The 22,959-nt window shown below is 52.6% G+C and overlaps 1 protein-coding gene across 7 annotated transcripts in view; it reads left to right on the top strand.

Moving 5' to 3' along the window:
• The window catches only part of GRIK4 (glutamate ionotropic receptor kainate type subunit 4), a 410,580-nt gene that overhangs the window by 67,016 nt on the left and 320,605 nt on the right, over positions 1 to 22,959 (top strand). The window lies entirely within an intron of this gene.

Here is a 22,959-nt window from a genome sequence, read left to right as displayed (position 1 = left end):
TAGGTGGAGAGGCAGGCAGAGAGAGAGAGAGAGAGAGAGAGAGAAGCAGGCTCCCTGCTGAGCCTAGAACCCGGCGTGGGACTCGATCCCAGGACTCTGAGATCATGACCTGAGCCGAAGGCAGCGGCTTAACCCACTGAGCCACCCAGGCGCCCCCCCCCCAGAGCACTTTTTAAAAAAGATTTTATTCATCCATTTGACAGAGAGAGATCACAAGTAGGCAGAGAGGCAGGCAGAGTGTGTGTTGGGGGGAAGCAGGCTCGCTGCTGAGCAGAGAGCCTGATGTGGGACTCAATCCCAGGACCCTGAGATCATGACCTGAGCTGAAGGCAGAGGTGTAGCCCACTGAGCCACGCAGGCACCCCTCTAGTTTATTTTTAAAAGTATTTCTTGTGTTTACTTTTTTTTCCCCCTAGACTGTAAGCTCCATAAGGGCAGAGACTGTACGTCTCCCCCGCCACTTCAGCCCAGCCCTTACACAGTACCTCATGGAGAGAAGGTGCTCACCTCCTGTGTGTGCATCGATTGCCTGACTGAAGGAAGTGTCTGATCCGTGCTAATTTTCCCGCCTTTATCCTCTACTGCTCGGTGACCTGGCATGCTTTGTGCTGTAGCCCTGCCGATAGGATAGTTTCTGGAACATTCTGTACTCTCTCACCTCCGGATGCTGCATGTGCCTCGAACAGTTCTTTCTTCTCTCAGATACTCCCACTCATTCGTAGGTCTTGGCTGAGATCTCACCTCTTCCCAGAGCCTCCCTCCCCAGATCGGGAGCCTTCAGGATGCCCTTCTGACCCACCAAATCCCTCACCAGACTGTAGGTCCCTAACTGTCTGCCCCTCCCCCCCCCAAGACTGTGAGCTCCTTGAGGGAATGCCTTCTTCCTCACTTCCTTATCACCGTAGCCCTAACACCCAGCTCACAGTAACTGTTCAATCCTTAGTTGCCGAACCGAATCCTTTGACTGACATTTCTGAGTGCTCCCCGTGCGTCAGACATTGTGCTAAGTGTTCAGGATACAAAGGTGAATAAGAAATTGCCTTTATTCTCACATTCTGGAAAGGGACACTGGCCTGTTAACCAGTAAATATCATATATTGTGGTGAGTGTGGGAAAAGGGGCTGTGGGGACTCGGATGAGGGAACGTGAATTCTGCCCGGGGACAGGGCAGACACAGGGTGCTGGGAGAGCTTCGGAGACCGAGTAAGAGAACAGCTGGAGGGGGGTTCAGGCCCACAAAGTTATTTCCAAAGAGGAAGGGTGATTCTCTGTGTTTATGTGTATTGGTATTTACAGAATGTAGAGAAGGGGCCGGGCTAGGGAGGTATGTTGGTGTGTGTGTGTGAGAGAGAGAGAAAGAGAGAGAGAGAGAGAGAGAGAGAGAGAGAGAAGGGCCTTCAGCAGCTAGGCCTGTGTTTGACCCAGTTCTCTCCTCACCTGGTGCTTCTTCATGTGTCAGTACTGGGTGGTGGGGGACTTCGGGCCCCCAGCTTGGTCCATGGCTACTCTCACAGAGCGGGGGACACACCAACCCCATACCACTCCGGCCTCAGACGACTTTGTTCCTGGTCTCCCTGGTTGCCAGAAGCATCGCTACTCACCTCGGAGGGCTGGTCCCTTTCCTTCTGCTTCTGCTCCTTACCGGCCGGGTGAGCAGGGACAAGGCCCTTCCCACTGTGACGGGGCGATGCTGCTTCCCAAGGGGGGGGGTCTTGAGAGGCCTTAGGTGGGTTCACGGAGCGTGCAGAGCAGGGTGGGGGCTTGCAATGGCGGATCCCTCCTTCCTCTTCCCCTCCTGGGCTGGCTCTACCCAACAGGGGTCTCCTTGCCCTGCTCTTGCCCCAGCCCCCGGCTCCCTGGGCGCAGCCTTGTGGCGAACAGCAGAGTCTCCTTGTGACATAAAGGCCCTTCCTTCAGCTGCTTCTTTTTAAACAACAAAAATAAAATTGCCTCTCCGTCTTCCTTGGCTGCCTCAGCCGAACGCCTTGCCAACGTGTTTACATTAAGGGATCGGCGGGGGTCCTCTAGGTTGTGGGCTGTGTGTGTTTTTCCTATCTGGTGCGGCTCCCACTTTGTCTAATTTCCTGATACGGTGCAGCATGCTAATTTTTTCTCTTAAAGGTGTGAGAGGGAAAGGGAAATTGCGGCTCTAGACGAGTCCCTCCTCAGCGGCCCCTGTGCAGTCCCCCCCCCCCCCACCCAGTGTCGTGCTCCAGCCCAATTAGAAACCTGCTTGGCTTTTAGGAGCCGGCCTGCCGACGAAGATTCCTATTCCAGGCCCTAATTACCGCTTGATGGAATGAATAAAGACATTGTGTTTCCTGCATTTTACTTACAGAGTTGCTGATGCAGTGAATGTTGGAGGAAACGTCTCTTTCCTCGGAGAGATTAAAAACCAAGTGAGCTCAGCGACTGATCCAAGTGGCTGTTTTGGCGACAGACTCCCTCCTGCCCCTGTGTGGCCTGGCAGTGGAAGCGGACCTGGGGTCCCGAGTGGGATGGGTCCCGAGAGGGACCTGCACTTTCTCCTCTTCTTCATCACAGGGGGAGACCTGGGCTGGATGATCTGAGTACAAAAGAGAGGGTTTATGTAGCCCTGGCTGTGTGTCCCGGGTTTTCACTCATTCTGTCCTATCGCTGTTTTGCGAGGACTTACTAGCCCCACTGGGCAGATGAGACACTCAGGATCCTGCCTGAGGTCACACACAGCTAGCAGGTGGCAGGATGGTGGTTTGAAGTCAGCCTTGCTGTCGTGCTGAGTTCATGGTCTTTCCGCACTGGCCCCTGGACACTTGCCTGGCCTGTTTGGTCCAGTCTGCCCTAGCCCTGGGTGGGGTGGGCGGCCAGTTCTTTGCCTTGAGAGTGGCCAGGAGACTACAGTGGTTAACTTCCACTGCATAAAAAACCTCCCCCAACCTTAGTGGCTTCAAGCAACAAACTTTATGGTTTTTCGTAGCTCTGTGTCCCCCTGGGTGTTCCTTGGGTTTGCACTAGCTCAACGAAGGCACGGTCTGGGATGGCCTCCCTCGGTCTCACCTGGGGCAAGACCCATGCGGTCTCTTGCTTCCCCATGAGACAACTCGGGGCCTCTTGTCTACCTATTTCATATGCAGATGAAACGTGGACACAGATACAGACACCCATCCTTCCTTTGCAAAAAATCGCCAGCGTGAACCCATCTATCTTGACTCATTCACGAGGCGGTGGATGGTTCCTAGCAGTGGAAGAGGGACATGCCAATGGAGAACCCTTTCTAGAGCCTCTGTTATTTTATGTTAACTAGTGTTTGCTTGGCCAAAGCAGGTCACCTGTTGGTGCTCGGATTCAAGAGGTAGAGGAGAGACCCATCTTCTCACTTGGAAGGGCTAGCGCGTCCCATTGCACAGGGCTTGCATCCCAAGATGGGGAAACTGGGATCGTTTTGCCATCTACCGTGAAGGGTGATGTTGCTCAGGAGGCTGTCTCAGCACTCCTGGTCCTGTCAACCAAGGGCTTGGCGAGGGGGACCTCCTGATCCTCTGTATCTGGACAGGATGTCACCAAGCCTGTTCCAAACAGTTGTTTCTTTTCTTTTTTAACATGCAGGGAATGAGAAAGCAACCTCCCGTGATAATTTATCCACATTCTCATAACCGGCTATTATCTTTCATTATTTTTTATTTCTCGGGACCAGATGCTTCCGATGCCTGGGAGTGCATGTTTGGACCGGGTAGCAGGCGCATCCCTGCGCCATGGCCTGTTGCTAGAGCGATGGTGGATGGAACAGCTCTGTGTTGCCTGTCTCCTCATCCTTTCTCTAGGACTCATGGTGTGCCCCGGTTTCTCCAACTGAATTTTACACATTTCCCCCCATTATCTGCAAAACGCAGACCAGAGAGTTTTAGAGGTTCTGAGGAATCAGTGTAGGGATCGAGTCTCTGGGTGTCTTGCCAGCTCTGTCTCAGAGTCTGCATTCCGGGGCCCCCCAGCCTCTCCCCTGTGCCTCCAAGGCCATGGTGACCTGTTTTCTGAGTAGAAACGGTTTCTATGAGAGATCTGTGGAAGCCAGTTCCAAGGCCGCCCGCTTTGGTACTGTGGGGGTGTGGGCCTCATTTCAAGGTTGCTCTGGAACTCTCCTTCCACCAGGGGGAGAACAGGGCAGCAGAAGTAGAAGCTCCTTGGGTCTTTCCCCAGCTTCACCGTCTTGGGTCCGTCACTGTGGGAACCAGTCAAACACAGCAAGGCCCCCGAGGAGAATGACACAAAAGTGAGATGCTTTGGGGCTGCTTAGCACTATTGGCTGGTTGTTGGTTTTTTTTTTTCCCTTCCTGCATTGGCTTGGGCACATAGCCCTGGGCCTGGCCCAAGAGACACACTCCAGAGGGCAACTCACCCTTCGACCCCTGTGCGGGAGGCCCAAGGACCCTAGCGGTAAGGCCCCAGGGAAGACGGTAGTGGCAGCTCTGGTGCGGATGGAAATAGTGGCTTCTGGTTGCCAAGACAGGCGGAAGAGAGGGGGTAGGGGGCCCTGAGGCTATACCCCTGAAGCCTACGTGCTCTATCCTCAGAGGAACTCCTGAGGCTCCCTGCTCCGGGCCCTGCCTGCTGGCTTTCCGCACAGCCTTGACTCCTGGTGCTTGTTCACTGTCAGCCTTTATGGGTCCCATTAGAGCAAGAGAGTAAAAGGTTTTATGAGGGTGGTTTTTTCCCCTTTGTCTTAAAAAAAAAGGTAAAGCGTTTTCCTGCAAATTAAACAAATGTCAAATCAGCTTTGTTTGCCTGAATGGCAGCCTTCCAGAAACAGTGCCTCAGGGTAACCCAGGGAAGCTGGGCTTTCCACTCCCAGGGCCTCCCCAGAAGGCCTGCCTGGTCCTAGTCAGCAGAGGGCTGAAGCTGGCTTCTTCCTGCTCCTCCAGTCAGGGCTGTAGGAGGTCCCGTCCCGCGAGTGGTTTGTATTATTGAGAGTGAAATTGGGGAGGGGTAAACCTGTAGCTTTCTTCACATCCTCAAAGAGGTGCTCAGCCCTAGAAAAGATTAAGGGCTCATGAGAACTGGTCCATCTCCCTCATTATGGACCAGAAGAACCTCAGGCCCACCCAGGCCAAGTGACCCGATTCGAATCACACAGAACTGCAGCAGCTTTTTGTTTAAAGATCAGATCCCCATGTTCAAGGGGAGGGAGGCTTTTTCTCACTTGCGGGCGATTTGCAAAGCAGCTTGTTTCTTAATTGATTGTGTGTGTAGTGGTGGTTCTTTTTGTTGTTGTTGTTGCTGTTGTTGGAATCACTCCCAGAAGTAAAGGGGCTGAGATGAGCAAAATAAATAAGGAATAAACAGGCCCATCGCGTGGGGGAGGCGGGAAGTAAAGCACCGCTGTGAGTTTGGGGGCGAAACTGATCAGAAGTGAATGGGCCACGATAGAGGCGGGGCCGGATGTGTCCTTCGTGCAGCCTTAATGAGATGGAAAAGGAGCAGCATCAATGAAGAAAACCTGGAGGGAGTTTCTGTATTTTCTTTTCTGCCACAGCGGGGCCAAGGGGTTTGTGTTTTCTTTAAACGAGGAGCCCCAGGCTTTGGTGTGGTCCCCGACTTCGGCAGGCACCTACAGGCCCGGAGGACTGACAAGGAACTCTAGCCTTCCAGGCCATTGATCCTTCCCTTTGATCTTGCCTGGGTCCCCTCCTCCCAGCTCAGTCACCCGCCAGGCACCCCGGGGCGGCTTCCGTGCGCTCTCACCTTTCTCCTTCATCTGGCGCAGCTCCTTCAATTCCCAGCTTGTACCACTGACAGTCCTGATCCCGGAGCTCCGGGGGGCCAGCTCCCCGCAGATGGGCCCCTCCTCGGTGTTACCACGGACGAGCGCAGCTCCCCCTCTTCTGCTCTCTGTGTAATGATGGGGATGCTGAAAACAATCTTTTGCGATTTTCAACTGATAAGAGTTTTTGCTTCCTGGGGCCGGTCTCTGTTTAGTGGATAAAACAGAACTCTGTAGGAATTGATTGCCTCCCCACTGGTACCTCGTAGGCCTGTTCGGGAAGCCCCAACCCCTTCCTGGGAAAGCCCCAACCCCTTCCTGGGAATGGGAAGTTGGCCAGATTAGAGCCTGCCCAAAGAGGAAGGGGGAAGAAACTAGCTTAGCGTCTTACAGACATTCCCTAGCGCTGACGTCATCGCCACCCCCAGCGGTGGGCATTCATAGTCCATTTTGAAGATGAGATTATTTTCTTTATTGAGGCCTAGAGCAGGAAAGGAGCCCACTCCAGTCTTTTTTTTTTTTTTTTTTAAGATTTTATTTATTCATTTGACAGACAGAGATCACAAGTATGCAGAGAGGCAGGCAGAGAGAGAGAGAGAGGAGGAAGGAAGCAGGCTCCCTGCTGAGCAGAGAGCCCAATGCGGGGCTCGATCCCAGGACCCTGAGATCATGACCTGAGCCGAAAGCAGAGGCCTTAACCCACTGAGCCACCCAGGTGCCCCCCCCCTCCAGTCTTGACAGCAGGAGGCTTGACTATAGGACTGTCTGCACCCAAGGCTCATTGTCCCCATGAAAGGCCCATGTGCGAGGGTACCCTCCTTTCCTAACTGTGTTTTCATTGTTATCTTGTTAATGCTAGAAATACATCCATGCGCTCAGTGCTAGCTCTCATAACAGGGGCTGGAGGCAGAAGAGAAGGAGGAAGAGGGCTGAGGAATAGTTTTTGATGGGGAATCTCCAGAGCAGAGATCACAAAGCGGGAGGAGGGGCCTGTGAGCAGACACGCTGTGTCCGGAAATGCTGTTGCTTTGAAACGACTTTGAACGCCTTTGAGCCAGGCAGACATTTTCCAGTGAGGCCACAGGCTCACCTTTCCCTCCTGCCACCTGCCTGTCTGGGTCACACTTATTGTATCGGCTTGGCTGGCTCGGGAGAGTGATTTTGCACATCTAGCCCCAATTCTGCATTCTGCAGCGTCGGATCTGTAGCTTGAAATTGGCCATTTTGGGCATACCCACATCGTAGAAGTCAGCAAACAGGACAAATCAGAGCTTTTTATTTATTTTAGTTAGTGGCTTATCGTTTGTGAGCTCGTGTACCTGCACACCACTATGAGGAGGCATTTGCTTTCGAGGCTTGTTCTAAAATCTCTCCAATTTGTTCTAGGCATGTTCGCCCAAGTTCATTTATTTAATTCAGTTTCATTCACATCTCTTAAAGACTCTGCATGGGGAGGTCATCAACCCTGTCTTTGAAGACAAAAAAATGCACGCAGGGTAGGGCCAGAGCTGGAATTCAAAGTCAAGTCCTTTGCCTACAAGGTCAGTGCTGTCTGATGGCTTGGCTCCTTGGTTCTCCACTGGTTAGTCGGTTAGTTTTGCCACCCAGGGACACTTGGCAAGGTCTGGGGACATTTTCGGTTGTCACGGAGAAGGTGGCTCTCCAGGTATGAAGTGGGCAGAGCCCTGAAATGCTACTACAGATGCACAGTGCCTAGGACAGCCTGCAGGATTGATCCAGCGCTAGATGTCCGGGGTGCCAAGGTTGAGGCCCCCTGGCCTAGCTGGTGGTGCCCCCATGCGTATTTCTCTTCCTTTCCTCTCTTGGGAAGAGATGAACTAAGTAAAGGGAACTTTCATCTTGGTCAGGAAGGGGGAGCCGCCGATTGTCCAGCTGAGGCAGATTCCAGAATGGGCGGCACAGGCGGCAGAATCTGAGTCTCATTTAACTCACCAGTTAGATAGATACTGCTTAGAGCACAGGGTCTTTGCGAAGAGGAGTATGAAAGCCATCAGCAAGTTCCTAGCCGAGCATCAGGCCGCCGGGAATGTTCTAGAGCTGTGGTTCTCAGTGAGAGAGCTTCCTCTCTTTCAGTTCAAGTTCCACGTGGTTTGAGGATCTCCCCTGTGTCCAGGAGGTTCCAGGCTCTGGAGGCTACTGAAGGGAGGAGCCCTGGTCTTGATCATCAAAGAGCTTAGAGTCTGGAGGGGAGGCAGGTGTGGAAGGCCCTGAGCTATCACATGTAGAACGCCAGGCCCCGTGTACAGAGCGACGTGTGTCCTACTTTCCCTGGGTCTGGGGCAAGAGTGTACAAAGGCCAGGGGAAGGCACTTAGAGAGAATTCCTGAGGAAGTTGCTGGATTTTTGCAGGAGGAATAAAGTTCTTTAGACAAGGAAGGGGCAGGAGGCATGTAGACAGCCTGCACGGAAGGTTCGAGCATTGGTGGTGGCTGAGAGCCGGTGTGTCCGGGGTGGGGGGGTGTCTCCAGATCCCATGTTCCAGAGTCTACAGACCCTTCATTCTTCCCTCACTTTCTCTCTCCCTCCCCTCTTATCCTCCTGGGGAATGGCACATCTCAGGTGCAGACACTTGAAAAAGTTCATCTGCTCAGCACTTGATTTATCGGTCAAACCTTCGGTAACCGATTTCCAGTCTCATAAAATATTAAATACATCCATATATTGAATATCACATTTTGATATGTTTTCACGCCTCATTTGCCACCGACGTCAAGGACAGACTCACATTTTTCATGGCATGGGGCCCAGATTTGTCCTCGTACGGTGTTTTATTATATCCCCTTTCTCAACCCTCCACTGCGGACCCGCTGTTCCTCCATGTCTCACTGGGGCAGCCACACTGACAGCCCAGCTTGGCTTGGACCTTCACAGGCCCAGGGCAGAAAGGCCACATATATCATCCCCAGGAAAGGTTGTTTACATAGCATCGTAAACATCTGCAGAAAGGCAAGGCCTCTGCCAGTCATCTCCAGATCCTGCATCAGACAGTGGCCAAGCCAGTGGCAGAGCCTAAGGGGAAGAAGCTTTACGTTCATTCTTCCCACCCATTCCGGTTCTTAGCTTGCAACTGACGTTTACTGAGCACCTGTTACATTGTCAGGTTCTGAGCTAGGCCCTGGAGATTTTAAGATGATATACCATTGCCTCACCTTCAAAGAGAAAGGTATGGATGCCATTCAGGGCACAAGAGGGCCACAGGTGTGCAGATAGAAGCGTGTCATAGGGACTATGAGGGTGGAGAGGAAGGCAGGGAATTCTCTCGTGGGAAACACCGGGAGGCGATGGGCGGCAGGAAGGACTTCACAGGAGTGATCCTCGAGCTCAGTGTTTGACGAGGAGTATATGAGCAGAAGGAGCAGGGAGGACACGGACAGGCCTTGGAAGGACGAAAGATCCTGTTCTTGAGTTGGGAACTCTTGGTAAGGTTGGGAGGACGTGCTCAGGGTCGAGTCCAATGAGGCTTGAGGGTGGACAGAGGTGAGGACGGATCATGGAGCATCTCTGAAGCCATGAGGATAAAAGGCTCATGGGCTTTTTGGACTGTGTCCTCTAGACAGTGGTCTCTACTCCAGGGTTTCAGGCAAGAGAATGCGGTGATCAGATGTGTCACTGGAGATGGTTTCAAGCAGGACAGGCCATTTGGAAGGCTGTTTTTCTCAGCTAGGTGGGACACCATGAGGGTAGAAGCAGGTATAGGAGCAGGATATCACTTTGAGGCATGTGGGAAGTGGGCTTGACATTGGTGATAGAACCAGGATTGGGTGGGCAGTGAGGCAGGGTTCCCTCAAGGGCAGAGCCTGAGGCCAGGATTTAGGTTGTAAGAGGTTCGTTTAGGGGAGGTGACCAATGGCAAAGCGAGACAGGGAAGGGAAGGGATCCAATGCAGGGAGAATTAAAGAGCAGTTACAGTTACAGGCACATGGGTTCAATCCCACTGGGGTCTCGCAGAGACAGTGGGGGAACACAGCTCCAACGTATCCCACCCAAAGGACCAGGAAGTTGGGGTCCTCATCATGTAGTTCCCACATGGCATGGGCTCAGGTTGTGTCTGGGTTGAACTCCCCAGCCCTGCGGTCTGCGGGAGGAAGGCCCCCTGGACTGGGAAGTCCAGGTACTTGCAGTACGGGGATGGTGCTTGCTGGGGATGGGGGCAGGGCCCCGCCAACACCTGTGTGGTGGGGAAGCGAGAGGGGCACGTCGAGAATGATTCCCAGGACAACTGGTTGGGTGGTGATGCCATTCGGAAAGAGAGGCTTTGGGAGGAGTAGTCATTTGGAGGCAGAAAGAGGGATGATGAGTTCGGTTTCCATGTGTTGAGTTTGGGGGTCCACGGGGAAGCATCTCATTGGTGCAAGCAGCTAGTTGATGGGATCTGGAATTCAGGAGAGGGATGTGGGCTCAAGACACGGATTTGGAGTTCCTTTGGGTGGAGATGCAGCCAAAGCCATGGGGTCAGAGGAAGTCATGGTATCATAAAGGCTAAGAGGAGAGAGCTGGGGAACACGAGCATTGACCGAGGAGGAAAGCTCAAACGCCACCCGAGGAGTAACCGGAGAGGTAAAGGACACACAAAATCAACCCAGGGAACCGAGGGAGGCAGTTTCCAGGATGGAGGTGGTTGGAGGCGACAGGAGCTTCTGAGAGAAGGTGCAGTAAGGTGGGACAGAAGGCGACCGTTGGGCAGTGAGGGGGTCATGGGGCCTCTTGGGGGAGCATTTTCAGTTGAGTGGTGGGAGCAGAAGCTCAGAGCAGAGGCAGCTGTGTGAAGTTTATGAGCAAAGAAGTGGCAAGGTCAATGTGTCGTTTTAGAAGATCGTTCTGGAACTGGCTTACAAGATTGGAGAGAGGGGAGGCAGCCAGGGGGCTGCTTCGGGCGTCCTGGATCCTGGCTTGGAGTGGAGCAGTGGGCTTAGGAAAGAGGAGACAGATGGGCGGCAGCTTGCGAGGAAGACCTGATGGGGCTCCAGCTCGCTAGGCTGAGCGGGGTCCGTTTGCGGTGGCTCTCCGGGCCGGCCCCGCCGGTCACCCTCGGCTGGGAGCCTGCAGACTCTGCCGTTATCATGAGCGTGTGTGCGTTCCGGGGCTGAATGCTGTTCCCATTAATACACATAGTCGCTGCCCTCCTCCTACCGACAGGGTGATCTTGGCCATGCCCCTAACCCCTCTGAAGCTCACAGCTTGGAGAAGGCAGTGAGGCCTGCCTTGCCCACCTCCTAAGTTATGAGGCTCAAGTGCCTGATCTTTTCAAAGCACTGCACAGGCTCGTGCGGGCTTTTAACTAGGGACAGAATGAGCATTGGGGTCTGTATCTTTGGAAGGCCCAGGACGGCGTCCACTGACCCCGACCCTGCTGCCTCTAGCTCTGTTTCTCTGCTCGCTGGGCTCTGAGCCCCCAGATGTCCCCTTCTGGAAGCGGCAGTGTGTGCTGACCTTGGATGCTTCCACCTCAAGGTGGACAGGCCTGGCTGGATGGCAGCCTGTGGACAAAAAAAGTGACCTGCCAGCAGGAGCCCTTTTCTCTCTTCCCTCTTCAATTCAGGGCTGGTCTGCAACCCACTGGCAGGGAGATGATTGAACCTGATTTGCTGAAGTACAATAGCAAATTGATTTTGTAGCCACCAGCGCCTGTAACGAATTCCGAGTGAAGTTTGGAGAGCGCCATTGTGGGGTAATGACATTTTAATTGTGTGTCATATTTAGTCTGGCTACAATTTGGAGGCCTGGGGCAGATGCCCAACCCCACCTCCTCCCTCCCCCTGTAAGCCCAGTCTGGTTGTCCCTGATCGGAGGTTATATCCCCTCTCCCAGTCATCTTCTGCCCTGGGGGTTTGGGCGCTGAGCAGCTGGGGGGTGACATTGGGGCCAGCTCTGGGCTAGCTGGCTCCCATGTGCCCCCGTCCTTACTCATCCTTTGTCCTTCCTTCTCTGCTTCTTCCTTCTCGCCCTCTTTGTACTTCTTTGCAGACCTGCCTCCTGCCCCCTTGCCTTCCTATCGCCTTGCCCTCTTCCACATTCTGGATTTTGCTCCTTCGTTCCTCTCATCCCTCCTCTCACCTGCTGTGTGATCTTGGTCATGTCGCTCACCCTCTCTGAGCTACAGTCCTCTCACTTATAAAACCAGGTGGTTAGACTCGGTGGGGTTGGTTCCTCCATTGTCCCTCTCTCCCTCCCCCGTGCCTTCTCCTCCCTCTTTGGATTTCTTCCTCTCACTTCTTGGCTTTAGTTGCATTTTCTTATGACCAGCCTGCCTTTAGGCCAGGCAGCCACGCTGTCGGTGGGGAGCAGGACCTTCCCCTGTCCCAGTACAGGTGGAGGCCCAGGCTGCCTTTTACGGCCTCCGAGCCGTCCACGGGAGAAGGATTTAGGAGGCAGCTGACTGCTCCCCTCCCCCAGAACAGCCAAGTAATTGAAGAAAACATGAATGTTAATGATGCATTTAGCATTTGGAAGTTAGAAGGGTGATTAATATGTTGTAAGTTGTGTATTAACACCTTCACGGTGGCATAATGAAGACAAAATATACACTTGGAGATGAGATTGTTTATTCTTGTGTGCAGCACTCCTGGATCCCAGCCCCTTAAGCCTGAGAAAACACGGCGTTGCTGTGTGTGTGCTCAGGAGAGAGTGGGTGGAGGAACAGCTTTCTGGCAAAATGGGTCCTGCTAGTGGGCGGTCCCTCCCACCTGTCTCTCACCTGGCCCCGGAGCTGGGAGCTGGACGCGGAGGGCGGGAGCATGGCAGGCAGGGACCTGGGGTCAGTGGAGGACCAGATGGCAGAGAACATTGTCCTTGAGAAGCAGCCTGTCCAGAGGAGAACGCAGTGTGTTCTTGGTGACTCGTGGGGCGGATTCTAAGTCTTTGGAGGAGCAAACGGATAGGATACTCTCTTCAGATGTGCAGAGAGGGCGAAGTGAGGGAAGATGATGGACATAGGAACCCCCTGGGGCATCTTGAGCCTCAGGGACTTGGCCGTTTGCCCACCCTGCTCTGAGGTGGTCTCCTCTCCTGGACGGGGGATCCTTGCTAAGTCACAGGCTGGCCCACGTGAGACACACTGATGGGACACTCTGACTAGCTTCTTGTCCCCTGCCGATGCCTCGGGCAGGCCTTTTCGATGAGAGCCAGAGTTGGAGAATGTCGGAGCGAGAATTCTCGAAAGAGCCTCTAGTCTCCATCTCATGGCTGACCCTTGGAAGTGAGGCGCAGCTTAAGGCAGAATGGGGAGAGGGCTGGCCCCTTGCTTGCTTCTCCAGGGTGCCAGACCACAGTGCTGAACACAGGAGCTGGGGCCCCTTGACCAGGTCACTCTTTTTGCTGTGTGGACCTGTAGACCACTCAATTATCCAAGGGGCCAGGGAAGCGTCCATTCCTGACCTCCCCTCCCCCCACCCTATCCCCCCACCGCTACCCATATTCCAAAGTGCGGAACAGTGGGTGGATTTGAATCTCAGTGCAACCTGTATGGCCGTGAGAAAGTCACTTCCATCTCCCGTTCACTCAGCGGGATAGTAATACTTAAGATCCGGCACAGTTGCGAGGCTCACTTGTATCCTGAACACACACACGCAGACGTGGTTAGAATCGAAGTGTCTGTGTGGATGGGGGTGAGGGTGTGCGTGAAATGTCAGGTACTGTTTGGGCCACAGAAGGGAGCCCCCCCCCAAACCGATGGTACTGAGGGTGCACTCTAACTCGTGGTCATCCCCGATCGCGTTCCTGGCTGCACACCTGTGACTCAGGATTCAGCTTAGTCATGTCCTCTTGGCCCATTGCCTTGCTGGCCACCCTCCCCCCATCTGGAGTTTCCCCCCTCGTGTGTGTGCTTCAGGCATTTACCCATCTGTCCTGTCGCTGCAGCGTGCTGGTCTCCTCCCCCATCTGACTGTAAGCTCAGTGAGGGCAGAGCCTGTGCCTCGCTCTCCCGGGCCTCCTCAGTATCATCCTTTGGCAAGTGTTCAATGACCGAATGAGGGATCTATCTGCAGGCCTGGTGAGCTCATCGTGGACCGCAGCCCATGGGCATGAACAGACCGGCGTCTCGTTTTCCAAGATTAATCCTGCATCCTTCCATGCTACGCAGGGAACAGTGTGCTTTCGGGTCACAGGGTCTCGTCGTAGTGATGGGGAGTCTGAGACTCCGCTTACCTCCTTATGTGGCCAGTCAGGATGTCAGTCCTGCTGCTTTCTCAAGACCTGCCCTGCTCACACTGTCTTTTCTGTACAGACTCCCAGGATACGTGGTTCTTTCTTCTCCTGACGTAGTTGTCATTCTGCCTTATCCTCTGCTCCCTTGCTCACACAGCCTGCGTCCCCCAGGGTCTTTGGGGATATGCCCCATCTCTATCCCCATCAACACCTCTCACCACTTTGAACTCAGGGTGTTGGTCTATAACAGGCTGTACTGTGAGTGTCACCTAAATGGTATTTCACTGAATGAACGAACGAATGAATGAATGATTCCTACCGTATTGATAGTGCCAGAGCCCCTCCACCTGTTACCTCATTTTTTGTCATGCTAATTTTCTTACTCATCCAGGGTTCTAAGCTCTCAGAAAGAAAGGATCTTTTGAATTCTGTGTCCTCCCAGTGCTGGGCAAATAATGTTTAATGGGTAATTAGTTGCTCATTGATTTCCTCAAATTCTCTGTCCTATTAAGACTTTTGAAGAAAAAAAAATCTTATTAGCCTTGTTAAGGGCTGACAGCATCTGAAAGAATTGACTGAGCCTGGCTCCCAGTGATGAAACTTGCGGCACATGGGATTCAACATGACGGGTGGGAATCCTAAGAGTTTTTTTGATCGTTTCCTGACAGGCCCTGATTCCATTAATGAAGGCAAAAGATCTCAGTTAAAGGAAATTATTAGACTTGACAATAGAAGCTGTAAATGCATCCCTCATTAATGACTTGGTTAATTGAGCTGCCTCATCGTGGAGGGTAACTGGCTCTGGGGCTTCCCCTGTGACATCTGGGAAAGAGAGAGGAGATCTCCGCTCGCTCCAGGTCAGGCAGAGACCACACCACAGCTCTGAGCTGCCACCGTGCGTGGAGACCTGAGCTAGGGGCCCTGGTGGGCCTGGGGAAAGAGAAATGACCATTGACAACTTAGATCCCGGGGAGGGGAGAGGGGCTGCGATCACATGACGCGAGCCAGAGGGTCTGTGCCTGAAGAGACAGTTCAAAACAGTCCAGCAAGCGTGAGCGGTAGGGATGCTGGGGGGGGACAGTCATTCGAGGCCAGAAGAGCTGGTCTCTGCCAGGTCATCTCAGAGTGTGAAATCCTGGGAGTGGTAACTATTATCTTTACACAGTCGTGCTTAGGAGCCGGCTTTGGAGGTTGGGGAGACTTAAGTTTGCAGCCGAGCCCAACCCCTTCCCAGCTGCTTAGCCTCCGGTCAGTCCCTTACTCCCTGTGTTTCTTCCTCTCTTGTGTGGGGTCACAGAGGAATCACAGGCACACCTTGCGTTACTGTGATTTGCTTCATTGCACTTTGCAGACACTGTTTTGTTTTTTGTGTTTTTTAAAATTTTACAAATGGAAGGTTTGCAGCCACCCTGCATGGACGAGGTCTTGTGGTGCCTTTTTTCCAACAGTATTTGCTCACATCATGTCTCTGTGTCTCATTCTGGTCATTCTCACAATATTTCAGATTTTTAAATTATTATTACATTTTATTTATGGTTATCTGTGATCAGTGATCACAATTCCTTGAAAGTTCAGATTACGGTTAGCACAGTTTTAGCAATCAAGTATTTTCTAATTTAGGCATGGACACTGTATTTTATCATGTATTATTATTTTTAAAGATTTTATTTTATTATTTGAAAGAGAGAGAGAGCCTGAGAGGGGAGAGGATCAGAGGAAGAAGCAGACTCCCTGCTGAGCAAGGAGCCCGGGACCCTGGGATCGTGACCTGAGCCAAAGGCAATCCCTTAACCAACTGAGCCACCCAGATGCCCCTGGACACTATCTTTTAGACATAATGCTCTTGTGCATTTAACAGACTACAGCATAGTGTAAACATGACTTTCGTGTGGGCTGGGAAACCAAAAAGTTCACTAGGCTTGCTTTTTGGCGATAGTCATTTTACTATGGGGGTCGGGAACCGCACCTGTGGTAAGTCTGAGGGGCGCCTGTATTCTCCGTATTTTGTAGAAGGAGATGTATCTTTCCATCGGGCTAGAACCTGGGTCTCGTTAATTCATGTCTTAGGCTTTCCACACACGACAGCCAAGGGAAAGGGGACTGTGTCTGTTTAATTAGCTAGTGTTGGTAAGAGCTTTGGAGATACAAAGCTCTCGATATGAGCTAATCCTCTTAATCTTTGTAGGGCTAATGTGTGAATGGAATATACAAGGCAAATAGCACGAGGGGTGGTGGTGGGGGGGAATGGAGCAGGAGTGCAGGGCAGCCCAGAGAGAAGGGGAGGGAGAATGTGGACGTGCATTGGCACACACATAATGTTTGTAGGCAGGTGTGTGTGCACCTGTGGTTCATGCTTGCCTTGAGGGCACAGCAGAAATGATGGAGGGGGCATACGGTATTGGATAGGATTTGGGGGAATTGCCCTCCATGGCTTCCCATCACAGAAATTCTGTGATTCTGTGCTTGGTTGGGAAGCGACCCCAGGACTGGGGACAGGGAAATTCCTAAGTTCTGAATGCACATCCGTGTGGTCCAAGGGAATGATGTCAGAGCCTGGTGCAGAGTGGGCTTCCCACTCATTGTCTCAGGATGCCTGGAAAATTTAGGTGTTGGCCTATGGATCCCTCTGGCAACATTGCCTGCCGTGCTGTAGCCTGGACTGGGGAGTCTGTGAACCCTCTGGTCTGCTTTGACTTGGTGGCGGACACTCTTTTCTCCCAGGGTTCAGGTTTGGTGTTAAGTTATGGGTGGGTTCACCCTCTCCTCTCTTCCCTCCTCCTCTCCCTAAGAAGCCTCTGCCCGCATCCTCCCTAGCTTCCTTCTTCCTTCCTCCTTCCCTCTGCTGGGGGATGAACACAGACCCCCCATCACTGCAGGGCCTGGCCCACAACTTGTGCTAGGCTTGCTCCCCCAGAAGCAGAGGGGGCATAAAGGTGTAAGTGTGGTAGGTACCTTGGAGCCGATCCCAGGAAACAGTCATTTGCCTGAGAAACAAGATAGCAACGAGAAAGCAGACAGTAACACACGTTATAGGTTATCACCAAGGATGCCCAGTGCCCCGTCCATTGTGTCTGCGAGAGAGAGAGCAGAGCAATGGGCAGGATATCCTGACGACCAATGACTGCACATTGTGGCACTGGGTCTGCCTACGTACATGGGCTGCATGGGCTCTAGAGACCAGAAAGTTCTCAGGTAAGCCACAGGTGCCCCACAGCTGGAAGGCCTCTGATCGCTGGTTTGCTGAGTCTGACGGGCAGTGGGCAGAGCCCCGTGGCTTCTCCTGGCCATTCCGAACTGAGCTGCAGACCAGATCCATGCTTGCTTGACCCACTGTGGGAGGGTAGCTTCCATGGCCATAGCCCGCTCGCTTGTGGATGGCAGCTAGCCTCTAGATTTAGGAGCATTTCTACAATTTTTGTTGCCCGAAGAGCCTGGTAGTGATCACACTTAGGAAAACTGCGAACAAGTCATCGTTTCTCCAGGGTTTCCTGTGTGCCAGATGCCATGCAAAGGAAATCTCTTGCATACCTTATCTTAGTTCTTACGGTATCCCATAAAACAAGTCTCGTGATGCTTATTTTCCATTTGGGGCAACTGAGGTGCAGGTGGTTAGGGGATTCGCCCCTGTTCACACAGCTTGGAAGAGGCAGATGGGGACCCCTAACCAGGCCCTTGGTCCTGCCCTGCATAGCTCTCCCGCCTCATCACAGGCTCTGGAAGCTGGTGTATGCCTGTGGGTGGGCCAAGTCTGCGGGCCTCCTTGCGCAGACACCCAATGAAATTCAACTAAAAATCTGTTAATTACCCCCTGGATTATGGATCGATTGGTTTGCGCACCTGGAGGGATGGCAGCTGCCTTTAAACCAGGCTCTGAGGAATGGCCCAGCCTCTGGCCCTTTGATGAATTTGTCTCTGCCTGGCAGAGCCTGGCAGCTGCCCGAGCCCTGATCTCTTCCCCATTCCAGGAAGCCCAGCCATGCCAGCGTCTGCTTGTCACTCTCTTTGTTCCGGGGAGCCTCTGGAGACCTCTCAGGAACACATTCTACCTGTTGGGTCTGGCTGGCACACTCTGCTCCCCAGGGCCTGCTACCATGACTGCCATCGGGCTTCGGGATTATAGCTCACGGACAGGGGACCCCAGGGTCCTCTTTAATTGGGTGCTCGGTTTTCATTTGAATCATAAAGCTGAGGAGCCCTGGAGTAGGAGATGTTGATTTAAATCCCACTAATTGCTTGTATGTCTTTGTACTTTTCTTCTCTGGGCCCCAATTTCTTCATAAGCGATGGAATCCTGTATCCCTTCTAGCGCTCTGATCCCTCAGGGAGATGTGGGATGTGACTGGGTTACACAGAGGGAGGCAGGTTAACAGCTGTTTTCAGGCGTGGGTCTCTATTGGGTCACAGCTATCTGCCAGCTGACTTCTCAAGCACCCAGGATCCTTAGAACGGTCCCAGAGGCCTTGGATCCCACCCGTCCTAGAGTTTGAAATAACTGCTGGCCATCGATCTTCATGGGGATAAGCGGCAGAGGGAAATCGTGGAGATCTGTGCATGTAGTGTAGTCGGGGAGGAGAAGGGCTGTGGACACAATCAGATTTGAGCCCCTGGAATGTGGGCCAGCCCCAGAAATGGAGAGGCCAGTGGTTTGGACCAGACATGATGGATTATACCTGCTGGGCTTCTGGGTCAGTAATCCCTTCACTGAGGAATCCCCAGGTACATCTTAGCCAGAGCTCAGTCATAAGGACAGCACTGGAGAACAGAGCTTTCATAGCGGGGTCCTGGGGAAGAACCTGGTAGATTGTTCTTTCAGATTGGCTGACAGACAAAGGCCTCAAGGAGCCATTATGAGCTTTCTGTTTCTCATCAGATGGAAGCTGGCTACTTTGTTCCAGAAGATTTGACCCTAAGCTGTTCAGCCCGGGTGGATAGAATTGGAGGTTGGCCCCTACAGGGCTTCAGCCGGAGGGCACTGGGATCAGCTAGCATGCCCAAATACCTTCTTCAGCCAGAGCCTGCCTTCAGTCCAGCTCTCTCTGCCTATAGTCTCTGCTTCCCCAAAGAAGACCACATCAACCGAGCACCTGTTAGGGGCCTGGCACTGTGCGAAGCCCTAGGGGATTTCCAGGTGAATGAGACAGAGACCCTTCAAGGGCCTTAGCTCCTGTGGGCAGAGACAGGACATGTGCACGTGTTCCTGGTGCCCATGGAAAACAGCCCAGAAGAGGAGAGCGTGCCATGGATTGGGATATAGGTAAAAATTCCACAGGATTTACCGGGGTGAGGGGCAGGTGGGAGTGGGGTTCCTCTCTAGGGCAGCTGCAGAAGCAAAGGTCTGATGGCAAGATTGCATCTCTGCCTGGCTTGAATGAGGGGTGGGGGGTATGAGGCTAGGTCTGGAACAAGGACCAGGAATCAGTGGGCAGCTCTGGCCCATGTGTTAGAAGGGAGGCAGAGCTTTGAGTGGGCTGGAGAAGACTGGAGATGGACAAGCACGAGTCACTGACTCCTGCCCAAGGGCCATCAGAGACCCAAGGCCAGAGGGTGAAGCCAGGGGGATAGCTTGAGGGAGCAGACGGATGGCAGACATGGGGTTGGGATGTTTGGATTTTTACCAGATACCCCTTGGCCTCGGGCAGTGAACCGATGAGCTTTTCTTGCTCTGAACATGCTGTGATACACTGTGATGACCTAGGCAAGTGATTCCAGCACCCCCTTCTGCGTCGGGCTATTTTTACTGGGCTCTGGGGGTTCCTCGAAGTTCCTCTTGGCCTCTGCGAGATGGGTCAGGGGTGGGGGTTCCCGGGGTGGTAGTAGACGACTGTGGCTGGAGCAGGAAAGCTCATGGAGGCCAGAGACTCTCACTGCCCACCTTCTCTGAGCCGCTTGAATGTTGGTAAAATGTTACGTAAGAGGAGTGAACCGTGTTTTCCTGGAAGCGATCTGAAACTTCCAACCAGACTCTCCGAACAGCTAAGGTTTAGGGCCAAAACATGTTCTGTGAGAGCAGTGTTCTGTCTACCTCGCTCTCCCCTGTATTCCCAGACCTAGCTCAGCACCTGAGCCTGTGTGGGCTATTACGACAAAACACCATAGACCAGGCGGCTTATAAACATTAGGCATTTATGCCTCACAGTTTCGGAGGCTGGCAGTCCGAGGTCAAGGTGACAGTGAGTTCAGAACACCCACCTTTCCTCTACAATCTCAGGGGTGGAAGGGGCAAGGGAGCTCTCTGGAGCCTTGATGACGACTCCGATCCCATCCGTGGAGGCCCCACTCTCATGACCTCGTCACCCCCAAAGCCTCCCCCTTCCTAATACCATCACACTAGGGGTTAGGATTTCAACATATGAGATTTGGGGGAATGCATTCAGTTTATAGCAGTGCTTAATAACTGTTGGATGACTAGATGATTCAAAGGAATTATGGTTCCTTTGGATGGGGAATGCATTAAATGCAGACGTTCCTTAGCCCCGTGGAAACTTCTTGTTCAATTTATTTCGTGTCTCTTTAGCGCCCGCCAGGTGCCAAGTATTACAGTATTATTATTGCTACACGTGGCTCCTTCTAGCCGCCCCCACTTACTGGAGATCTGTAATGTGAGAGGCATTGTGCTAAGCCCCTTACAAACGTGATGGCCTTCGTCCTTATGACAGTCCAGCAAAGTAGACATCATGACCCCTCCTTTATAAATGAGGCTCCGGCCACAGTTAAGTTCCTTGCCCAAGACCGGGCAGTCAGTAAGTACAAAAGCTCAAATTCCAGCCCAAGCCTGCCTGACCCCCAAACCTGTATCCTCAGCCCTTATTTCAGGGCTGGGTGGCTCAGTGCTGAGAAAGAGGCCTCCTCTGGCCTTGTCCCTGTTCCCCCAGATTGGCTGAATTCTCTTTGGCTGCGTGTTACCATGGAGCTGTCTACACAGCCCGCCCGGTCCAAAGCCCCTGGCAGCTAGGAGAGGAACACGGTCGCTCTGAGTCCCAGGTGAGGTAAGGAAAGTGGCCGGGGCTCTGCGGAGAGTCTGGAGGATTGGGGGTGATCCTGAGAATCCTTTCTCCAGCCACGCTTTCTCACAGTCTGTCCTGCTGTCTCTGGTTAGCTGGCTGCTTGGACGCCTGCAGGCCCTCCTGCTAGACAGGATCAGGGGATCAGCACTTGGAGCTGTCAGGGAGAAATATTGGAATCATTTGAACAGGTAATCGTAGGATATTGTGAGCTTGTTCTGTGCAAGGAAAGCTCATTGGTGCAGAAACCCTCTCCCGGATAACCCATGGGCATGGCATCTAAGGGATTTCCTGTGGGTTGGACACAAAGGAGGCTTGTGTAGGGCCCTGCCAGTGGTCCAAAGGCCTGGGCCATAGGAGTGGTATCCGTGGTGCCCTACGGGCCAATGAGAGGTCATGGAGGTTGGAGGTAGCATGCCTTTGCCTTAGCCTGGGAGTTCAAAGACTAAGATCTAGGTCCCACCTTGGTCGTTTCATTAACCATGTCACCTTGGTCAAGTCAATGTTCTTTGGGCCTCAGTTTCCCCCTCACTGAAACGAAGGGGCTTGCTTGCATGGTTTTAGTCCGTTCACTCTATCATTCTGCCATCCCTAGAAGTTCTCAGTTGGGGCAGCAGAAGGGGCTTGGTGCTACCTAACACGGCATGGGATGTGGCTTGGGCCTGTCTTTCCATGTGTCTGGTTATCATTAACCATAACAGCAAATATACCTGGTGGGCTCTGCTGGAAGGGTGTGATTTCACCTCTGCTTCACAGGCGGGGTGAGTGACTCGCCCCAGGCCACATAGCCTGTAGGGGGCAGAAGTGAGTTATTTGTCTTCACTTGGACTCCAAAGCCCAGGACCTCAGCCACTGGGCCGGTTTTTCAATCTCTCTGAACACGATCCCTTGCAAGAAATACGTTTCAGAGCCAGCCAACCCAGATGACCCCCAGAGAGATATATTATCAAATTCAGCTACTATGTCTGTGTGCTCTGACAGTTCTGTCTTCACCGCTCTTGGCTTTCTCTTTTTGGGATATCATTATTGTATTAGTTTCCTGTGGCTGCTGTAACAGATGACTGCAGAGTGGGTGGCTGACGACAGCAGAAGTATATTCTGTCGCAGTTTTGGAGGTTGGTTGTCCAAAGTCAAGGTGTTGTCTGAACTGTGCTCCTTCCGAAGGCTCGGGGTGGGGGGGCGGGGAGAATCTGTTCCGTGCTTCCCTTGCAGCTTTCGGGGGCTTCGGGCCACTGTTGGCTTTGGACGGTGTCCCTCCAGGCTGCCTGGCCACATCCTCCCCTGCGTGTCTGTCTCTTCTGGATACAGATGATTACGTTTGGGACCCACATAATAGCCTAGGCTCAGCCTTCCCTTTAAGATCCTTAACTGAATCAAACCACTTGCCCTATAAGGCAATATCTTCAGATTCCAAGGATTAATACATGGACTTAGGTTTTGGGGTACCCCTTTTATCTCACTACAATTAGGGACTCATGAATGGTTCAGCGTATCTCCATCAGTTATCCTCATTCTTCTTCTTGAAGCTCAAATTGTCTCATCCTCAGCCAGACGAAGCCCCTTCTGGTCAGCCCCTTGCTCATCAGAGAGGATCCCAAACTAATATAACATTGTACGTTAATTATACTGGAATTTTAAAAAGATTAATGATAAAATTTACAAAATTAAAAAAAAAAATTGGACAGGACCTCCATAATCTAGGAGCAGTCCCTTGCTCTCTGGCACAAGCTGGCACAGGCTTACCTGGGCATTCCTTGCCTCTGACCAGGCATTTGTCCAGGTTGCCCTGATTTCTTTCTGTAGTGAGCAGTATTTCTTTTGCAGTATCGTTCATTCTAGTTCATTAAAAAAAGTACTGATTATGCCTATCGACATGATTTCAGGGGCCTGCAGTTTGAAAATCACGGAGCTGGGCTCTTCTGCTTTTCCTCGCCCTTCCCACAAGCTTCTATCCCATTTGAATGTGAAGTACCCCAAAGATAGGGCCAGATCTCCAGTCACTAGCTCTCCCTTGGCCCCAAGACACGTATGTGTCGGCTTCTAGCCACTAAGCCCCCC

The sequence above is a fragment of the Mustela nigripes genome, chromosome 1 (genome assembly GCF_022355385.1).
Source record: "Mustela nigripes isolate SB6536 chromosome 1, MUSNIG.SB6536, whole genome shotgun sequence".
NCBI classification, from domain to species: Eukaryota; Metazoa; Chordata; class Mammalia; order Carnivora; family Mustelidae; genus Mustela; species Mustela nigripes.
Note: the sequence above shows the minus strand (reverse complement) of the source record. Positions and strands in the feature narration are given on the sequence as shown.